This window comes from Oryzias latipes, chromosome 20 (assembly GCF_002234675.1).
Source record: "Oryzias latipes chromosome 20, ASM223467v1".
NCBI lineage: Eukaryota > Metazoa > Chordata > Actinopteri > Beloniformes > Adrianichthyidae > Oryzias > Oryzias latipes.
The window spans coordinates 18,459,032-18,477,234 of NC_019878.2; the positions used below are offsets into that span (position 1 = coordinate 18,459,032).

Below are 18,203 nucleotides of genomic sequence, written 5' to 3' on the forward strand. Positions count from 1 at the left end.
TGTCATTCTGGGTATCCAGTCACACCAGGGAGCATCTGCACCGCATCCTGCGGTCTGCTGTCACAAGAACTATCAACCCTCCACATCTGACCCATGGGAGCTCTCAGGAAGCGAGCGGAGAATTATGTTCCTAGGATCGAATCTCTGGTTGCATTTTCCACAAAGCAAATATTTCTCAGTGGGGACAGGATGTTTTTGCAACACCCGTTTCTGCAACAGAGATTTACATTCCTTGACAAGGAGCACAAACAGATTTTGGAGATTTTAAAAAGGGTATTTGTTGTGGGGGAGAAATGATGTTGGGAATATAATAAAAATAGTTTTAATCATACCTTTTTCAGATAATTAATGTTTATTTGAAGTTGTTGTTGGCTGATTGGCAATCTAAGCTTTCATAAGTCATTTTGAAGAACGCTTGGATGTTCATGTTGTGAAACTTCAGGGAAGTCCCACTACAGTACATCATCCAAAGAAATTCATTCCAAGATTTTGTACAATTTCTAGTGGTGAGTCAGGCCAGGAAGAGGACAACGCTCCATCTCAAGCGTACCCTGGAGGTGTGATGGTGGGTGATGTTCTGGCTAATCAAATCAGGCTAACAAGATTAGCTGTGTAAGCACTTAAGCTGTGGTAGAATGAATTGAGGTAATTACTGGTAGCACGGAGCACTGCAGGGAAGGACAAGCTTTTTGTGGCACAACAACACAGGCGGTAAAATGCCACCCAACACACAGCCCACCTGTTTATGGAAACACAATCCTGTGTGAGGGCTAAAGAAAGATCCTGGGATTCTGCATCAGAAAAGTACCTGCTCCATCTCTATGGAGTGACATTTCTGCCACCACGTTGCACGCAAAACTTTCCAAGTTGCAAATGAAAATTTTGAATAATTGCTTTTCAATTATTTTTTATTTTGCTTCCAATTTTTGTTTTTTTGCTTTCAAAATTGTTTTTGCTTTCAAAAACTGTTTTTGCGTTTGCAAAACACATGTTTTCGCATTCGTTGTTATCAAATCTCACTTTTTTTTCCTATCTTTGATTTTGCTGACATTAGCTTCAGTTTGATGTGACAAAGCTGCCATCAAACAGCTGCTAATTGGTCCAGATTCTAACCAATCAAATCGCCACATTTATCTAATATGGTGTCTGCTACCAAGGCTCAGATGCTGCACAAGTGTTTTGGAATAGAATAACACTAGTAACAAGCAAAGAATGATGGCTCACCAAAGCAGACTCAATGTATTTAGCAGTAGAAGCATTTTTCACTTTATGTTCATTTTCACAGTGTCTTATGTTTTAGAACTCATGATCGTTTGTCCAAAGTAAAAAAAAATACTCATGAAAAATGGGGTTTTCTCTTAATATGTCAACATTCATTGATTAAAATAAAACAATAGTTCAGATACAAATCTTAGAAAGTGTTACTTCCGGCTGGACGAAGTCGCAGCTCAGACGTTTTTTTTCTGCTGCAGATGTTTTGAACACTTTGGTCACTAACATAAATACAAAACTCTGTTTGATTTTAGCTGATTTGCTGCTCCTTCTGGGTTTTAGTCTGAGAGAAACGGGCCTGAACGTTTGAAAACGCCAGAATCCCTGAACAGTATGGAAGCATTTGTATAATAATTAAAGCATAATTAAAAATAAAAGTCAAAACCAGAAATGCCTTTTCATTTTCAAAATGAAGCTGCATTTTTTTGACTCAAAATTAAAAAGAAAAAGCAATCCTTCCAAATGCTTTTTCCTTTTCTACTTCAACACTGCTTATTCTGTCACCTAATTCTTCTTTCTCTTTTTCCATCAGGGGTCGCCACAGCGAACAAGTCGCATGGTAAACTTGGCAATGTTTTAGGCCGGATGTCCTTCCTGACGCAACCTTCTCAATGCAACCGGGCTTGGGACCGGCACAGAAGTAGAGAAGGGAACAGGGAGCAGCCCGGATTCAAACCCTGGTTTCACAGACGGAAGGCGCCGCAAACCAGCACGAGCTAAACCGGCTCCCTATTCTGTCACCTAATTACAATGATAAGAAAAAATGGTATTTGACATTTCATTTTCAAAAAGTTCTTTGGTAAACGTGTACCAAAATTCATTTAGAAACGTCTAATTTGACAATTAAATTGGATTAACAGAAATGCTTTTTAATTTTCAAAATGTAGCTGCATCAAATGACTTAAATTAAAACGAAAAATCAATCCACCAAAATGCTTTTTCATTTTCTACTTAAAAACCGCTTATTCTGTGTCATAACTACGACGAAAATGCAAAGAGGGGATTGCATTTTCATTTTCACAACCACCTACGAATAGTGTCGCATAATTCAATTCGACTTAGCATTTCCAGAGGGGAGGCTGGGCGATGACGTCAGTGCTATCTCCGCGTTTCCGGCTGCTAAGAGACACAGACATATCTAGGAGCAGTGCGGCCAGACTTGTAGCTTTGTGTTAGCAGCAGAGGACAGGGCTTTGTGACGGTTGCGCACTCCTGATGATTGCACACAGCTTCTTGGGACTTCGTAGCAGCATTTCCGCCTTCCGCGGACCTCCTTCGGATGCACCACGGTTCGTCGAAACTTTCCCCGAGACTAGCTTTGTCTTCAGTCCGGCAGCCGCATCGCCGAAGGTGGAAAGTGCTGCTACGCAGATCTGAGAAACTCTGAATCATCATTGAATATGGGATATATCCAGTGGTGTCCAGACAAAATAAACGCTGATGTAATTCCCACATATTTATATCCAAGATGCTCATTGCAAAATCAGCGCGAAGCTGCAGGAGACTATCTCCTAAATATGCTTTTCTGTGCTGATCTTGCTGTTCGAGGACAGCTGGAGCCCCCATCAACAGCTCAAGCAGATTTCGCCATGCTAAACGTTTGCTGGTCGGACCAACACGTATTTTCTAGATGTTCTTTTATTACTGTTATGATTATTATTAAGGGCCTGCTCGCTCATAATTTCTTTAATCCGTGCGGTCAGTGCTTTTGTCTTGGCTGCAAGGACCTCGAAGAAGGGTTAGCATTAGGCTAATACGTGCTAAAAACATTGGCTGTGGGGGAGCTTAAAACTCAGTGCGGGCAATGCCGCAATGAGCATCTTGGATGTAAATATGTGGGAATTACATCAGCCCTTATATCGTCTGACACCGCTGGAAACACATATTTAATGAAAATCTATTCATCCAAAAAGACAAAATTGAGGATAAGCTGCTTCAGTTTCTGAGCCTTGGTAGCAGACACCATGTTAGATAAATGTGGCGATTTGATTGGTTAGAATCTGGACCAATCAGCAGCTGTTGGCAGCTTTGTCATGTCAAACTGAAACTAATGTCAGCAAAATCAAAGATAGGAAAAAAGTGAGATAAGAAACAATGCATGCGAGAACTTTTTTGGCTGTGGCAGTTTTATCACGCTAAGACGCGCTCAAAGTAGTCAGCAAAATCAAGGATAGGAAAAAAAGCAAGATTTGATAACAAAGCATGCGAAAACATTCATTTTGCAAACGCTAAAAACGTTTTTGAAAGCAAAAAAAAAAAACGTTTTGGAAAGCAAAAACAAAAAAAATGAAAGAAAAATAAAAAATAATTGAAAAGCAAATATTTAACATGTTCATTTGCTTAGAAAGTTTTGTGTGCAACATGGAGGCAGAAATATCACTCCATACATCTCTTGTGGCACCATTAAAAAAATGCTCTGACAAGTTAACGCTGCATATTTCCTGTCATGCGAAATTATAGCAGAATTTGCTCTGAATGACAAATAATTCAATGTTTTAGTCTGCATATGGTCTATATTAGCCTCAGATCAACACAATCCCTGCCAAAACCTAGAATTCTCACATGTATTGCAACATATATTTTACAGACGTTTGCTTCTAATGAGCATTGTGTGTTTTTCTGAAAAAACGGGTCGACCTAAAATATTCTTCATGTTCTCAGTCTGATATTTGTTTTCTCATTATTCCCACATGGAAGACATTTTGGAGTTGTCTCAGCAGTCAAGGCACAGGTGGAAATGATGCAACGAATGCCTCTTTTCCACCAATCACTGGAATTTGTTCAGCACTTTGAGAGCTTGAGGAGTATGCAGTGTGAAAAATGTTCTAGGTTACCTTTTAAGGCACTGCCAAGGTTTTTGGTTTATCTGCGGGGATTTAAAGTATTTCTCAGAGGATCACATGCTCGGTTTAAAGGGCTAAGAATTTTATAACGGAAAAACAAGGAATTGAGAAAAATAAGTCAGGTTGACAGAAAAGTGAACATCAGAGCCAACTATTCTGAGAGTTGATGTTTTAAATTATTATTTTGGAGTGCTCTAAGATGAAGGTCCAGTGTTCTTAAAGGGGCAGCATAACCTTTTTTTTTTGTCCATCCAGGTATATTGTCAAATCTATACAGCTTTGCTGGACCAAAGTGTTTGGGTGCAAATACTTTTCCGTCTTTATTTGTTTAACTCTACAGGTGATTCTTAGGGTTTAAGAAGAAGATCTATTCAATTGAATCAATCTTATTTTAGAAAATGCTTTATTGATTTCTGTAAAACCATGAATTGATTTTTTTAAAAGCAATTTCTTTCATATTTACATTAGAAAAACAACTTTCTTAGTTTTTACTGTTAGAAATTATAATGTTACCAGCAAAGATCCAGCTTTGTTTAGTAGAAGAATTAGCTATGGGAAATAGTTTTCCAAACAGACATAAAGTTTGAGTGGGAATATACCAAACAATTAATAAGTTAAAGTTGATTTAAAGTCTTGTTAGGTATTTAGGTCCCCATCAGTCTATTTTGGAGTGAGGAGGTGCTGTGACAGCCACACTCGAAAAACATCTGGAGGTTTTCTTTAATGTTTAATCAAATTTGAATTTGGATTGTTGTGAAATGGTGAATAGAAATTGATTTAGTGTTGTTCAGCCCCTCTTAATAAGAAATTTCAAATAATAATAATAAAAATAATAATAATAGTGACCATACAGCAACATGATGGTGTAACAGTATTTCAGTCAGACAACTCTTGCAGTAAGAAATATTTATTTGACATACTTAATTTTCCACATTCTTTAAGTTGGCATTCACATCTTTTTCGTTTGGCATAAGGCTCCGTTCAATTCCATGAGAAATTTCCATAAAACTTTCAGGTAACAAAACCCCCCTTTACGGAGCCCACAGGTGGAAGCCGGGAAGGAGGGAGGGGCAAAGATTAGCCGTCGTTACATGGGCAGAATATCTTGATCGGATCAATGGTCGTGTTAAAATTCACCTGTGCACATGGGCACAGAAAACCTTTTTCTGATTAGAACAAACGTTCACATGGGTCACACTTCAGTCTTTTTAATATCCTCATTTATTAGGTTTTTACCTCATCAAATAGGTGTTGTCATATTTGTCGTTTAAAAAAAAAGGAGTGAGCGTGGTGTCTGAATTGCTTTTAAAATCCAGTCCAACTATACATAGTTTTTCAGTAGTTAGGGAGTAGGGAGGGGGAAAAAATTGATAAAACTTATATTTAAAGTAGTACATGACTTTAGTTATGATGCTATGAATCCAGACTGCTGTGGTTTTAGGATCTACTTTTCTGACTGGGCACTTCCATCTGGCTTTCTTTCCCATCTATGAATCCATTATTTTGTTTTGGAGGACCAAAAAAATGTAGTATTTTTTTTTTTTTAATGTATGTAATTCATTTAATATGTATATGCAAATCAAACATGTTTTTTGAAGTCTAAGGAGGCCACATGTTCCTGAAAATTTGCTTCTGCTTTGTAAATACCATTCATTGTTCCATGCGCTCCATGTCCACCTCAGTTCCCACTTGTAATATTTTCCCCATGAGAATAAAAGTTTGCCAAAAATCAACTTTATAAGCTATGTTCTCACAATAAATCTGCTCTCAAGCTACAGAATGACCAGTTTTTAACCCCTTAAACCACAAAGACAAGCAGTATTTCATATTCTTAAAAGAATCTTAAAAGAAAATAGAAAAAGTGTTAAACATTTTCATAGTATTTGTACAAAAATGTTGCAGCCCGTATTTCCTGAAATGAGTAAATGTTTTGAAAAGTTGGAACTGTCTAAATAAATGATAGTTTGTGAGATATTAGATATTGAAAAATACATTTTTAAATGTATTTTTAGTCATAGTAGGACCCCTGGTCTCTTATATGCCATACATAAAATGCATTTTATGCAACAAATGTTCAGCAGAGTTCGGGCTTTGCACTGACAGCATACATCCATTCACACCCCCCTCTGCATCCAGGCTGCCACTTCTAATGAAAAATCTATCGAAACGCAGATAAATGTTTCAGGCTCCCACATTTGCGTTAATGCTTAGCTACAATAGTTTCTAGGCTCTATGTACAAAACAACCATTGCATGCATGTTGAAAGTTAAGCCATGTTTGGACTTTCATCGTATTTGGTTGTGGTGATAGTAAAAGTAAAAACAGTAAAAAGAAGAAGTCCCTCCCTGCTTGTCCAGTGGGAAAACCATAGGCCTGCGTTTAGCGTGTTCTTGAACATGCGTCACATGCCCGGTGTGTTTTTGCAGCTTTTACAGTACATACTGGCCATATGACCTTCAGATGGGCAAAACGGGCTTGCAATGGGACTTTTACAGGCTTTGTATTTTCTCAGTGAGGTGTGTAGGTGTAAAGGACAGCTCTCCCACCATCCCCTGTGGCGTATTCAAGGCTCACTAAATATTTACAGCACCTCTCACTCTGTAAGGACCTGCCTTGTTAGTGCTGCTAGCATGAGTCCAAACTGTGACTCAAAAACAACACTTGTGTGGGAGGACTGAAGGGACAAAGAGTAACAAAACACGACATATGTTTTGCCACATCAACTCTGTGTTCTTTCCTTTTTTATTGGTACTGGAAGAAGGCAGGATTAGATGCAAAACCTGGGTTGCAAGGCTCCAAATTGCCCTTTTGCTCTTAACTTTCAGTTCCTGCTTGGCGTCACGGAAATCACAGACCCAGAGGCTGACCCTGGATATGTGAATTTGTGCTGTGGCCACACTCCTCAGGATCAGAGCAAAAGGACAGATTTTTAAAAAGACAACAACTTTTTCTGCACAAACAGGAAGTTTCTTAGAGATTGGAGGGAAGTTAGTTGGAAGGCCTGTGAGGGCTTTCTACATTGTTTAAGTCTCTGCTCCCCAAGGTTGTCTTTTTACATCCACGCTCTGGGAGGGATGGGGAAAAATACAGAGGGGATTGTGGGGGAGGATTGCTACTTCTCTTACAATGTAACCTCTCCCATAAATTTCTTAAGTTCTTAATTAGATCTGCAGGGGATAAAAATGCATTTATACTTCCTTTCAGTCCGTGAGGTTTATCAGCTGGATGACTTTTCAATTCAATAAAACATGTCATGTAGATGTATTTTACTTCCTTGAGGTAGCCATCTGTTCAGCAAAAAGCTTATAGACGAAGATAAAAGAAGACATGACTATGCTGCTCTTAGGTTTGTTTGTGTTTATTAAAGTGATTTTTTATTATGTTATGACAGGAAACTCAGATGGTGGAAGCTGAAACAAATACATTCAACTTAGTATTCTTTTGTGTGAAAATCTTTGAATTTATTCAACCCGTCGTGAACGTATTTTGTCATATTTGTTCTTGCTATTTTTTTTTTAGTCTCCCAAGAAAATACAGGGGTTTGTGTGTATCCATCATCGAGGCCCTCTGCTGCTATTGTTAAGTTGGGAGCTTGGCTGAATGTTGTCACAAACCACAAGTGTGTGTAACTGTGTGTTTGCATGTGAGAATGGGTGTCGAGGAAAAAGAAGCACTGAAACCTGTTCCAGAGCCCTGCCAGCCTCCTCTTGTGTAAACATCATGTGAAAAGAACAGCGATGCTGTTCTCACCCTTTGCCTTTTTTTTTTCTTTTTTTTTTTATAAAGGAGCAAGTAGAAAAAAAGGTCAAAAAATAAAATACCACCAAAAATTAGAACTACCATCAGTAATTCAACTTGGTCTTATTTTTATCTGTCAATCTCTTTCACTTTGGTATAAATGGGCAGTGTGCTGCACCTCCACATGTCCCACTGGAAACATTGAGGACTCAGCTGACTCAGTGGCCTTGGGGGCTTTAGGACACTAAAAACAGCCCCGTCCTACGGGAAAAGTGGTGCTGGTTATCTTTTTTTTTCTCAAGTTCTCATCCCTGTTGTAACAAACAGATTCATGTGTGACAAACACGTTTCGAGGAAACAGCTCAGCCTTTGACAACTCAGTTCTACAACAAATAAACACGTTTCCCACTTGAACAGGAAATTTACATTAGGTAGCATATAGCACCAGCGAACTGAGTGACTGTGAAGTTCGGTCTGAATGATGAAAAGACATTTAAACAAACTTGTAATTAAAGTTATTTTTTTCATCTGACCATAGGACATTCTCCCAATCCTCTTCTGGATCATCCAAATGCTCTCTAGCAAACTCTAGATGGGCCTGCCCATGTACTGGTTTTAGCAGGGGGTGTTACTGATGGTAGCCTTTGTTAATTTGGTCCCAGCTCTCTGCAGGTCATTCACTAGGTCCTCCATGTGGTTCTGGGAGTTTTGCTCACCGTTCTTGTGATCATTTTTTATCCCATGGGGTGAAATCTAGAGGGGAGCACCAGATGGATGGAGATTATCAGTGATCTTGTATGTCTTCCATTTCCTAATAATTGCTCCCACAGTTGATTTCTTCACACCAAGCTGCTTACCTATCGCAGATTCAGTCTTCTCTTTGGTCTTGACCATAGTGGAGTTTGGAGTGTGAATGTTTAAAGGTTGTGGACAGATGTCTTTTATAAAGATAACAAATTCAAACAGGTGCATGTAATACAGGTGGAGGACAGACAATCATCTAACAGAGGACGTTATAGATCTGTGAGAGTCAGAAATCTTGATTGTTTGTTGGTGACCAAATACTTATTTTCCACCTTAATTTCACAAATAAATTATTAAAAAAGCAGAATGTAATTTCCTGGATTTCTTTTATATTTATGATGAAAATTTACAGGCCTCTTTCATTGTTTTAAGTGGGAGAACTTGCACAATTGGTGGCAGACTAAAAACCTTTTTGCCCCACTGTAGGTTTTAGAAGTTTTTTTACCCAGAGATAAATCAACACTTTCAAAATATTTTCCTGATGTTGCAGTGAATTTAATTTTGATGTCATGCACACTCTTAAGGACAACCAGCTGCACTGACTGACCAACCACTGATTACTCACTGAAGGATGATGTCTGTTTTGTTTTGTTTTTGCCTGCCTGCAACTGATTTGTTGCCAACGGAATTGCTCTTTGGGGATAAATTTCTCTTTTTCCAGCGCAAAATGCACAAGTGAATGCACACGTCATAAATGATAAACAATATCTAAACAAAAACTGGGCAATTGAATCAGACACTTGAAATGACATTGTGAATCATTTTTTTCAGCTCAAAGAAAGACATCAGGCTGCTGGTCTTAAATGTGTGTAATACGCAGCACAGTTGTACACCAGCTGTTACACTTATGCGCCACATGTAAAAAAAAAAAAACAATCTTAAAAGTTTTCCATATCAAACAGGATTGCAGAATCCATCAAGATATATTTTGATAGAAATTGATGATTTAGTTGCTGTTTTGTGGTGTGTTCAGGCATCGCCTTTTTCAGTGTGAGTTTGTAAAATGAGCTTTTGAAAGACAACAGTTAAACATTAAATCAATGAATCTACAAATTACCTGAGACTTTCTGGTTCAATAAATGTTTGACTAACAAATATAAAAAAAAAAAAAGCTGAAGGCTCTCAGAGTTTACTCCCGGGATGATCTGTAACTTTGTTTGGAGACTGATGCTGTTGGCAGAGGATTTTGATAGTGCTGTAAAAATACAAACAGAGCTGCAGAAAGATATTTCTTGCAGAGAAAACAACTATAGAGGGAAACAGCAATGACAATGATGTTTTAATAACTCTAGAAACTCTGAAAGATTAGAATAAACATAATTCACTACTTTTAAACATAGAAAATTATGGTTTATAACCAAAAAAACAAAAATTCAATTAAAGGTTGTGCTGTCTCACTGTAATTTCATTAACAAGCTGGAATTATTATGTTTTACTTCACCTTTAATATAAGAGTAAAGATCATAAAATCCAGTGTTTGCATTAATTGGCAATTCATTCTTTTAAATGTCATGTATACATTACCTGGCTGCAGTCTATGACGCTGCACAAGACAGGAACACAAAGAGTCGAGCAATCGTTAACATCACGTCTTTTCACTTAATGGATCACAGGTGGCTTATTTTTCAGAGAGCAGAAATGGTTGACAACCACAGTTTGTTATTGCAGAGACTTCTGTTTGTTGGATAGTCCTGAAAGAAAGAATAAAATGGCTTAAAAGAAACAGATGGAAATGACTGTGTTTATGCTCATGGTGTGTAAATGTTGGATGCATGCTGCCAGAGTAACAAAAACTTTTTTTGTGTTTTAGTGCTGTTGTTTTCAGAGAGAGTGCCAACACTGAAAAATAAAACATGTATTTTATGTAGTACAGGATCTTGGCCCAGTGGATGGAAGAATATATTAATAATTGCACACACATTTGTGTTTCTTTGGACTAAAGAAACAGCAAGAGAATAGCTATTCTCTATAACAGACGTAAAGAACAGATGAAGAACATTGAGTAACTGCCTTTAATGTCTGTTAATCTCGGTGTAAAAGTCCCTTAGAAATGCAAAATCTGAGTGGAAGTCAGGGAACCGTTGCTTTAAGCAAAATACAACCCAGATGAGCATTTTTATCAATAGGAAGGAAAATAACTCATTAAAAAAAACAGGGCTCCAACAGCCTGTTTACCCCTGTTGGTATGTGTTGTTTCTATATGAGGAACAACACATACCAACAGGGGCAACACCATGCACGCTCACACGTCTGACCCATGTAAAGTCACCGTATCAACAGGCATGTTCATGTTTTCAGGCTTTGCAAGAAACTTTAGTGAGCAGCTAAAACAGACGAATGCAAACCCTTGCCTGACCAAACAGCCAAGATTCAAAAGCAATGTGTGTATATGTGGAGGAAAGCACCATACATATGGAGGCCCAATGTATATTTAAAGGGTATATATCATGTGACATCAACTTTTTGAGCTTCTAGTGCATTATAATGTTAATTCCTCACAAAAAAACAAAAACAAAAAAAAACAACAAAGTGGTATTTTGATCCATTTAAGCACTTCTGAGCATTCCTCTAAAAACCTGCTCTCTGAGCAACAGCCCCTTCTAATCCACAAAAATCAGTGGGTCATGGTGCCGTAGATAAGAACAACCCTTTCCAAGAAGAGTCTGCACTGCCAATACCGCCCCCAGGCTAACACACACACTTTCTCCACAAAGCTAGCGTGATCTGCAAAATGCTTTACATTTTAATGCATACTGTGCACATCCATCTTTGCAAAAGTTTTGTTTGTTTTTCATGGGCAAAACACAGACACGCTGCCGAAGCCGGCTCTAGGTCACCCGCAGCGAAAGCTGGAGTCCAGTCGTCTAACATCTGCAAAACTGCAAAAATAACTCAAATTTCATTAAAAAAAAATTCTTTAGTGTGCCAAAGGTCATATATTATCATATATATGAATATAGTTTAGTTTAAAAGGCTTAAGAATAGCATGAAGTAGGAAAGAACACACTTGAATTTACTTAAAACCTTTAAGAATTTGGGGATTCGGGGACTAAACGTTACGTGAGCGTTTTATTAAATAGACCTCCAGTAAAATGTTTTGAAAGCCAAACTGTGAATAGTTCTATTTTTGGTGTAAATTTTGACTTTTTAAAATGCTAATTAATAGAAAACTGGCCCCTTTCCGAAGCCAGCCTCCAGTGGGTCATTTGAGGAACTGCAGCGCACAATAATTCTGGGCTGGCTTAAGATTCAGAAATGAAATGTGGGGTCTTGATAACATCACACACACAAAAAAAGATAGAATCTACTGGAAAGGGTAAATAAAACACATGCGTCGACAACACTGCCATCACACATGAAGGCTTAGTTGTGATACTTGATTAGATTCTGTTCATGTACTTAAAGATACAAACAGACCTGTAACAGATGACATGACTTTTTAATCATACAAGCCTTCTGGTGAAGGTGAGACATATTAATAATGTTTAGTTTATATAAAAAGCTGATGAAAGTTTTTAAAAATATTATTAAACAATCTTTAGAAATATCCTCTACAACCATTGATTTCTCAGCTAAAATCACCTTTAAATTCCACCTTTTTGACCAGAGACAAAGATCTGTTTGTATTTTAATATTTTAATCATCTTTTTGCAATATAATCTTTTCACCACAAATTCGAAGGCATATCTCCCCTGAATCATTGCAGTTTATTTAGCTTTCAACAAGAGCTGAAGGAAAACAGTTTCCATTTCATCTGTTAATGTGGATCTGTTTACTTTGAAATCTGCAGTTCCAGTTTATTCCCATATATTTTCAAGCACGTAGAATCAGCACTTTCATAAAAATCTGTCCTCAGAGACAGAAAAAAGTCAGTCATCTGCACGTATTCCGAGCTGATGAGATTCATTGCCCAGAGGAAGCAGACAGTATACGTGCAAAGAAGATGCAGATAATACACAACTCTGCCCATGTTTGTATAGTTAAGGAAATGTTTGTGGCTTAAAAGAACACAGAATGTGTCGTTGTATTGGTAAAGGAGAGCTCAGTCATGCCTCTTCGGCAGCATGCGGTTGTGGAAAGGGACAAAAATAAGGAGGTCTTTGCACAACAGTCTCTGTGTCAAAGCGTTTACTCTGTATTCAATAGATAATGCACACAGCTTCCCATTGAAACAGATTGTTGCTCTGGCTTCTTTAGCTTATGATAAATAGACAACTTTACAGTTTACAGATCTGCATCACTCAGTGACTGACTCTGACGGCCAGAGTAAGGGTAATGTAGTTGTAGTTGTGCAAGGCCATTTTATTAAAGTGTTTTTATTTTATCAACACATGGAAACTGAGTGGTGTTGATGAAATTTTTAAGAATCTGGTCTAAAACTGTAAAATGTCTACATTAAAAGTTGTCAATAATGATTGTAATAAGGTTAAAAATATTAACTTTTGATTTACAAGTGAAAGTGAATCTAAAAATCATGCTAAAATAACAAAGACCATCATATCCTCCTGACTAAAGTACATTTGTTCTCTGTAGAAGACATTTCTAAACCTGACTATCTCAAGCACTGCATAGTACTTAATTAACTAATTTTGTCATAAACAGAGAACATTTGGGGCTTTTCAATGGTTCCAAATGTGAAGGGGTGGGGCTTAGGTAACGTATACAGTTTTTTTTACTTTTGTGGATCACTAAAAAATTGACTAGACATAATTTCTTCTTGGTAGTCAGGAGGATATTTGTGTTTGTTTTGTGTTTGTTAGTGTAAAACAAGAAGTGATTTAAGCCAGGGGTGTCAAACTCAATTTCACCGAGGGCCACATCAGCATAGTCGCTGTCCTAAAAGGGCCAGATATAACCTATACATGTAACCAAATGTAATGAAAAACATATGTAACTACTCCTTAATGTTAAATAACTCATTATTTCTTTATTATAACTTTTTAAAGTGATAATTACAGTTGTATAGAAAACATATGTTTTCTTGTTACTCTAGCATAAATCCTTTTAAATTTGATTCTGTCAGGTTAGGTTATATGGACAATGTTTAGGTCCTAATGTATAGTTGCCCAATCCGATATTTCAAGTCTGATTCTCCCTAGATATGAATAAATACACACCAATTTTTATTTTCTTATTTTAAGAAATTAAAAACTTCTATGGTCTCGCGGGCCACATAAAATGACATGGCGGGCCACATTTGGCCGCGGGCCTTGAGTTTGACACGTGCTTTAAGCCATATCTATTGTTTCATTGTTGTTAAATATTGCTCTAGAATTTCTGTTTTTACATTAATTTAAAGCCTCTTTGTTGTTGTTGAATAACTATTCTTGCGGAACAGCCTGTTTTTAACATGTTCTTGACAATCCTGTTTTTTCCCTATACTTTTATTTGCAAGTTATCCAAGTTTTAAATTGGCCAATCAGATGCCACGGCAAAAGTATGTAGTCTCACAGCGAATGTTCAAAGCGTTTGACAGTCTCCAAAGTCCACTTTTAAGTGGTCTTCCAACAAGCTCACTCCTGATTGGCGAGAGCTGTTGCCATAGAAACGCTGAATCAGACCAATTCAGAGCAATATCACTGTCTACTGCTGTGTGTCTCAAACATGGCGACGTCTATATTGAGAAAAATGGCGACTTAATTGACTTAATTTTGTTGGAATCAGAAGTAAGTCATTTTCTATAGGTGACGTCACACTCACTTGGTTCAGTTTCCATAGTCAATTATCTGAACAGAAAACTCAAAGCTCAAACATGCAAACAAAATTAGACTTATAGAACCCACGTAGATCTGCACTGTTTTCCCACCATCTAAGTCCTGTGTGTCCAATCATACTGGCTAAATGGTGCAAATAACATTTAACAGGAACATTCCAGAGTGCTGGGACATTTCTCTTTCTCAGCTTCTCTACTGACAGTAAATAGAAAGAACATCCGAAAATTTAAAAGGAAACTCAAAATGACCTTCACTTGCATTCTTCAGTCATTTTTCTTCGTCATCTGGTTCCTGCAAGCTTGATCCTTACTCTGGGACTCAGAGTTCACTTGACCCACAGGTCAAAACTTGCACTAGTCATCTGTCTGTAACTCCGGTCTAGTTTTTGATGCTTTAGGCAAATCATAAAGTTTAATAAATGAGTGTTTCGTGCATCAGCCTTTTTGGGAGTCCCTGGAGAGTCGGCTACTTTTTGTTTTATTTAGAACATTTTTGAACGTGTTGCTTGTGTGCCCATCCCCATTTCTTGTTTTGCTTGGTGTTTGTCTTGGCAGACTGTTTGAGGAATGCCAGTTAGTGCTAAACAACCAGTGAACAAACACTGAAGAGGTTGGGCTCTTACTGGTTTCCAGTATAGAGTTATGCCCTGTTCAACTGTGTTTATAGACACACGGACAATAACTAAACTAGAAGCAAACGATCAGTGTTCTGTGGTATTTCCTCTGAAATAACAGAGGCAAAGGTCAGGCCTTCCTCAGGTCACCTTGATCATGCAGGACAGACATCCTGATAACAACAAGTCCTTTGAAGACATCCTGAAATAGTACACAAGCCCAGAAGTAAACACAACATAAATTATTAATATAAGTGATAATTTAATAAAATGAGCTAAAATTCTTTTTATGTGATTTTAACGAGGACTCCGAAAAACTTTTTCCATATTTTCTCCTTCAAGGGATTTTACCACTAATTGCTTTGTTTTTTACTGACTATATCAGTGTCACATGTGTGTTGTCTTCAGATAACATTATTTATCAAAATCTTATTTCATCATCTCCTAAATCAGGGTTGAATAACTTTAATAAGTTAGTTTCTTTGGTGTGTTTAGGTTGTCTGATATAGAAGGTCTGAGTTTATGGACAACGACCTGCAGGTTCAAACTAAAATCAACAGTTTAACTTATTAAGGACAGATTTCAATGTTTTAAATAAAGAAATATTGTGGTCTGTGTTTTTTTGCAGTTTGGTAAATGATGCAGTTTGATGCAGACAAAAGGGACAAGTAAACAAACATTCATCTGATCCATAAGATAGTGTTCGTTGGTAATTTTTGACACTTTATCAAGTGGTACAAATGGAAATACAAAAACTTGAGCCATGTTTTTTGTTATTACATTTAAATTAATGATAGTCTGTTCTGAACCACTCAGTGATAAGACAAAGATGTGATAGAACAATGTAGATAAGGCTTAATATTCAGACCCTGGAATTTCCCAACGACTGCCAAAAAATTTTGATTTTTCAAAATTAAATACTCTGGTTTTATCTTCTTTTTCCTTTTTGGGAGTGGTGGTTGTAGGCCATGAAGAACAGTAAATTTCTCTATTGAAAAAAAAACAGGATATTTGATGAATATTTGCATCTTTTCTTTGTTTTTAGTTTTCTTAAAGCTGCTTTTGTGACTGTTGTAGACCAGAATTCTTTTTCAGGGGTCACGCCATAGCCGCATCAGATTTCGAGAAAGTGTGGCGTAATACTTGTACAAATAATAAAAGTAGTAACAATATAAGTATCTATATACCCAGGCTATGTCCCACCAAGGTGGGGTAGCCTAGACAGGGCACACAATTTTAACTCCCTCCTTCTCTTCCCCAAACCCTCCGCGCGTGTGTGTGTGCGTGCGTGCGTGCGTGTGTGAGACTGCTCTAAGGACAAATATAAGTAAATAATAAAATAAATGATACAAGACCAAACAGAATTGCATACTATTTTGAGTTGAAATTACAGACTGACAGAGAATTTTAAACAATCTTTAGAAGATAAAAGTTATAAAAGGACATTTAATCATCTTAACCCTTGTGCTATCGTAGATGACCCCACCCTGACATTGACGTGTTCTCCCTACCATGAAAAAGGTGGATAAAGGTGTAGAGGATTTCATGTAATCCATGGACACCAGTGAAGCTCACAAATCATTGAAGAAAAAAGGTTCAGCGCACTGTCTAGTGGGTCTAGATGACCCAACTCCCAATGTTAAAGTGCCTAGGATAGCACAAGGGTTAAACACCAAGTTGCTCCGCCCACTTTATATCAAATGTGTTTTTCTGGTGTCAAACTTTCTCAAAAAAAGTTCTTTAAAAGGTGTAGAAATGTATTTAATTTTAAAAGAAATGCATAGAATTTATTTGAACAATATGCTCTTGGAAATTATCTGGACAGTTTAAAGAAGTAGTTTTCTTACAACTGCACCTTTTTCTATTGATGATATTTGGATTCTGCCTTGCTTTGTAATTTTTGGTAAAAACATTGTGCAATATTGTGCTCTTTAATGAAAAAAAAAAGAAAGAGCCTTTGCTAACCTTCCTTATCTTTAAAATCTTAACCGTTCATTGTTTGACATTTTAGAACCCATGCAAACTCCCGGTAAGTGACATGACAGTGTTAACAACCCTTATTTAGTTATTTTTATCATAATTAGTCCTCTTTTAAAAATTAGCGTCGCTGGTTCAGAGAACTTTTCTGTAAACTCTCTGCAGTCTGTGCTGGTTTTAATGGGAAAAGTCTTTCTAACACCCCAAATTTATCATGTATTTACTTTCCCCTGATAATCAGAGGCATTCAGCCGCTCTGTGGGTGCTTGTACTGTGTGTTTCTGAGGTCAGTTTACCCCAGCTGATAGCTGCGCAGGGAAGAACAAGTGCTGGAGGAAATAACATCCCAGCATGGTATCTCATGTGCCAATCAACAGAAAGCAAAACGAGAAGCAAACATTAGCCAAAAGACTGATGCTCACCAATTTCCCAGGACTGCGTGGGTGGATGCTTCTACCCTTGAGAGACGAGAATGGTTAATGTCCCACTTTAGCTTCACTTGTGCTCTCTCAGTGGGACTGAGCTTTAGCTCTGCGCTGTCACAACGTCTGGCAAATTTTGAGGCAGTTTAGCTCCCGTTACTTTAGGCTATGTGCTTTGATTCTCTGTGTAAGAAAATGAGCAGCTTATTTTTGGCCTCACGTCTGCATAGTCACTGACATTATCGCATTTAATGGGCACCACGTGACTTGACATGAGGGGTCAAGTTTCAGAGTACTCCCCACTCTGCGGCGGCATGAAGAGAGAGGAGGCAACTCACCACCAGGCACCTCCTAATGAAATCCCGTCCTGGGAGCTCTGTAAATATTTTCATCGTCTCCCTTGGGTTGCTGATGAAGTAATTCCACTCACTTTCCTAATTAATCACAGTGAAGTGGATGGAGGCTGAGTCGGGAGGAGCTGGATGAGTGTCCATATCAACACGATCACACACGGGGCCCTATCATGTCCCTCGCTCAGACACGCATCTAAAAGCACACGTGCAGAAGCAGTTAAAAATAAACTAAAAGCTAACACCTTTGATGTCTTTGGAGAGTCACTTAGATATGATATCGTATGCAAAGCAGTTTTAAAACAAAAAACAAGAACAATTTAATAGCCAAACTGAATATAAAACACAACAAAGAAAGACACGCACAGCAGAGATTGTTCATACAAATAAAATAGATACCGGTATATATATTTTAATAAAGCAGATCATTATATGAAATTTAATAATAACAGAAATAACAGAAAGACAAT

The 18,203-nt window shown here is 37.6% G+C and overlaps 1 long non-coding RNA gene across 1 annotated transcript; it reads right to left on the reverse strand.

Annotated features, from left to right (window-relative positions):
• Nucleotides 1-6,860: 6,860 nt before the first annotated feature.
• LOC111946664 lies at nt 6,861-17,970 on the reverse strand. The gene is made up of 2 exons (XR_002872388.1): nt 17,384-17,970; nt 6,861-10,348 (listed from the first exon to the last, which is right to left on the reverse strand). It is a non-coding gene; the product is annotated as an uncharacterized LOC111946664 (long non-coding RNA).
• Nucleotides 17,971-18,203: the final 233 nt, after the last annotated feature.